The 4,223-nt window shown below is 37.5% G+C and overlaps 1 long non-coding RNA gene across 1 annotated transcript; it reads right to left on the bottom strand.

The window, feature by feature from the left end:
• Positions 1-831: 831 nt before the first annotated feature.
• LOC110156136 (uncharacterized) lies at positions 832-4,218 on the bottom strand. Its single transcript, XR_002318638.2, has 4 exons — positions 4,070-4,218; positions 1,596-1,781; positions 1,326-1,464; positions 832-1,215 (listed from the first exon to the last, which is right to left on the bottom strand). It is a non-coding gene; the product is annotated as an uncharacterized LOC110156136 (long non-coding RNA).
• Positions 4,219-4,223: the final 5 nt, after the last annotated feature.

Raw genomic sequence — 4,223 nt, 5'->3', positions numbered from 1 at the left:
ACACACCCCCACCCTGGCAACACATCAGCATTGCCTGCTGGTCCCATGATAGTTTTGTAATGCAAGCACCACAGGAGGTCCCAGCTGACTGAACTCTTTTAACCTGGAGGCAGTGTTAGAGAAAAAGTACTGATCTAAAAGGTGGGCAGAACAGCTTAAGTTAGGAGAGCATTATCCTGGCCATGATAGCCTTTCTTTGTATGCTAATGTAGCTTCTATTACTATCTCAACAGGCGCACTCTCTAGTGACCCCTAGTGGCTTTACTTGATGCTGACCCACAGGTAACCTCATTGTAAGGCTTTGTCCGTAAGGTTGTCTCCACTTATCACATGTAGGAAACAATGACAAGCAGAGTTAATCCATATATTAATTTATAACACACACATGAAATTCTAAAAATCCAACTACTAGAGAGATCTGTTGCAAAAATTCACAATAGGTTACTGTACTGTGGTGTAAGTCTGGAATATTTGTGGGTTCCAGCTTTGTGATCATAGGCACCATTTTGGGTACTTTTCATCATTTTAAAGATACAGTATTTTGTTTTGAAAAGATAACCCCATCTGTCAACATAAGTAATCTTATGTCAAAGGTGGACAATGTAACATTTCCAGTGGGGGTCTAACACTGGCTTATCTCCATGGAGATGGTTAAAGATACCCTAGAAATAAACAGAGAAAATGAATGGAGAAAAAAAAGATTTTATGTTCCTTTTAAATGTAGCCAACATAAAACCACAATAATTCAAGTGCATTATTTCCAACTGATCCATTGTGAAAATATTTACCACTCACACAGTCTGGCATGTGAATTTTGTCTTGAGTCTTGGGAGGTGTTTTTGACCCCTAGTGGTCTCCTGACCATTGTGCTACAGGTGTGAGTTTTTACAGTTTTGTCTGTTGAGTTTTAAACTTCTCACATGTAGGAACGAATGAAAATCATAGGCCATATAGTGTATAGTAATAAAAAAGTTACATCTAAAAATCTTTAATTGAACTAATATGAGAGATATCTTTTGCTAAAAAATTCACAATTGCCTTATGTATGTGATATAAGTTTTTAATATTCCTGGGTCTTAGTTTTTTGATTATACAGTTTTGAACATTCTTTACCATTGTTTTTAATAGTTAGCCATGCACATCTGTAAAAAGCAAGTTAATTGTGTTCCAGAGGGGGCATGCCATTTGCTTGTCTCCATGAAGATCTTGATTTGCCTGGAATGTTTCACAAAACGGCATTACTCATATCTGGCATTTATTCATGGGTGTTTATATTGCTCAAAAATGCCTTGAAAAACATGCATTCTTAACGTGAACGGGCTCACCTCTCCACAGATCTGACCTGTCTGAAGTCATCACCTGCTATCACCGTGGAAACATGTTCAAGGTCATCATAGGGAACCTTCCATGGTAATAGAAGAACCTTCCAAAATCGATGTGTGTGAATGATTTATTATGACCACCCTGGAAATAAGCAGAGAAAATTAATGGAAAAGAATGATTTTATGCCCCTTTTAGATGTGTCCAACATAAAACCACAATAATTCAAGTGCATTATTTCCAACTGATCCATTGTGAAAATATTTACTACTCACACAGTCTGGTATGTGCATTTTGCCTTGAGTCTTGGGAGGCGTTTTTGAATGAGGGTTTGGTGGTAGCTCTCCTCACGACATTGTGGTCAGTACAGCCACAGTCCTGCCCCGGCTGTGTGTCTGTGGCCTGGCTGCAGCAGCACACGGGGGGGGCGCTGGAGGCACTGCTCTTTTATGGGACTTGTTCTGCAGAGAAATGGGAGCTCAGGTCACGACATGAGGTTGACTTACACAAGAGAAGAGTATAAGGTTCACACACACAATATGGGCCTTTGTGACCACCGGGACACTGTAAAAAAAATAAAATAAAATAAAGAATGTGAAAAACAATGGACTGCATCCAGTTTGGTTTGTTTAAAATGAAAATATAACAAGACACTTTTAGAATATTTTTTTTAGGATTTTTGATTAGAGATTGCCCATAATATCTAAATAAGCATTTAGCTTTATATTGAACCAAATTGTAATTATTAATATATAAAAATATGCTAAAAACACATTTTCTTTTCTTCTTATATATGTATTTTTTTTAACTTCTTCAATGGCATTTTGTGCTGTGTCTTACCAGTGGAGCATGACTTTTTGTGTTAAATTAAATCACCTGTGTTATCTTTTGGTGTGTTACAGTATTAGGAATCCAAATAAACTAAAATGTGTAAGATGTGCCACTGCCTTTTGGGTGTTTTCAGTGCAAATCACAACAAATCATCTGCCTTCATTTTACCCTAACTCTCCCCTTTACACTTCCATATAATGTCCAATTATATCTCAAAACGCTGACACTTTTTCTCAGCTGCTATTTGTTGCTGCTAGACTACTGTTTTTCTGCAAATAGCATAGTCTGATGTTTGCTCAACCTAAACTGTGGTATATCCTCTTCCAAGCACGTGGAGGTCACATGCAGTGTGGCTTTTGTCTCTGTCCCAAGCCTTGAGAAATTAAGAAAAGTGCTGTGTCAGGAATCAGGGCGAGCATCTGACTGCATCCTCTCCCAAGCACATACTGTTGTTATGCCCTTGGGCAAGATCTATCAGACATATGCAGAGAGTAAAAAAGTAACTATTAAGTCATAACATCTGATTTATAATTTGAAATTTGAATGATTTAATGTTGTCAACATAAAGCTTTTGTCACTTGTAAACTTTCTCACAGTGGGAAGTGAAATCAGAACATTTGCTTAAGTAAGAGTACTGCTGAGTATCACTCAAGTAGCTGTAAATATGCTGTCCAAAAACTACTCTGAGAAGTAAAATTTCTTTAAAATTTCATGCAAATGTAACTATACCACCTCTGCCTACATGCTCTTAAAACCTGTCAAATCACTGTGTCTGATATTGTTGTAAACTTGATTGGGATATATAAGATTCATAAAAACGTGCCTCTGATGTCATTGACTTAAATTGGGCTAAAGTTTGGGGCGCAGACAGGACCCAGAGGTGAGAGCAGACAAACTACTGTAGCAGATGTGGCCTTTTATGCGTCATGCTCTGCTTCATGAAACCCTGTATATTAGACTCTGTGTGCATTCCCAGTCCTTGTTAGTTTTTTTCTTCCTCTTCTGTTTTTACTACAGGCTATAAAATGGGAAGCCAAAACCTGCTGGACACTTTTACACTGAAAACCCTAAAACCGAAAACTAGATCTGATCACGAACATTGGTGAAACATGGCAAAGGAAGGTCAAGCCTTTCAAGGGCGCAACGGGTGTTATTTTCTCCAATAAACGTTAGAATCTGTGTGGTATTTCTATTTCCTCATTAGTCTGTGAGAACCAGACAGCTCACTTTGAAGAGCTGGTGTGGGGCGCTTTTATAATGTGCACTATATATGTCTACAATGAGGTGAGAAATAAAACTGTTTTGGATTTAACTTTTAAGTGTGGCTCCTCCCTGCTGTGATGCAAGTTATCTGACACATTACTATCCCATACAAGGCTTGTTATCTCACATTTGAGCTGGTCCCAAGCTAAATGGAATGGATTGAGTTAGTATCAGGAAGATGTCAATATATATATATAAAACAAAATATTACTGTATATCTTTTGAATGGTCAAGTATCCTCAAAATGACACCAAGCAGATTTTTTGATGAGCCTATAATATTGGGGTTTCACTTTCATATTACAAATTATTTAAATTTAAATGTTGGCCAGACCTATAATCTTTCAAGATTAGTAATTTTAGTATTATACTTCCTGGTTAATAATGTATACCTTTTTTTCGTAGGCAGGTCTAATCATGATAACCCGCTATCACATTCGTTTTCTATACAGATTCGTCTTAATATAGAGTTGGAATATTATTCATGAGCTCTGGCCTATGTGCAATAATTTCTTATTCCCTCTAACTCTGGGCTCATGCATCTGTAACGTGGCCCATTCTTCATTCAAAGTTTGCAAATAAAAAAAGAACAAAAACAAAACAAAACAAAAACTAAACATAACATAACATATATTTTGTTTAATCATTGCACATACCTTTAGCCTGACTCACACCCCGACAACATCCCTTTAGTGTTCTTAAATACACAACGTCTGGTTAAATATTTGCTGCTTTTACAACCGCAAAAGCAACAGGTGAGGCGCAGCCCTTTTTGTCCCTCTGTTGTTCCCGTCAGAGCAGCCTCCGACA

This window comes from Boleophthalmus pectinirostris, unplaced genomic scaffold (genome assembly GCF_026225935.1).
Source record: "Boleophthalmus pectinirostris isolate CB_2022bp ecotype Guang Dong unplaced genomic scaffold, ASM2622593v1 HiC_scaffold_1, whole genome shotgun sequence".
NCBI classification, from domain to species: domain Eukaryota; kingdom Metazoa; phylum Chordata; class Actinopteri; order Gobiiformes; family Gobiidae; genus Boleophthalmus; species Boleophthalmus pectinirostris.
Note: the sequence above shows the minus strand (reverse complement) of the source record. Positions and strands in the feature narration are given on the sequence as shown.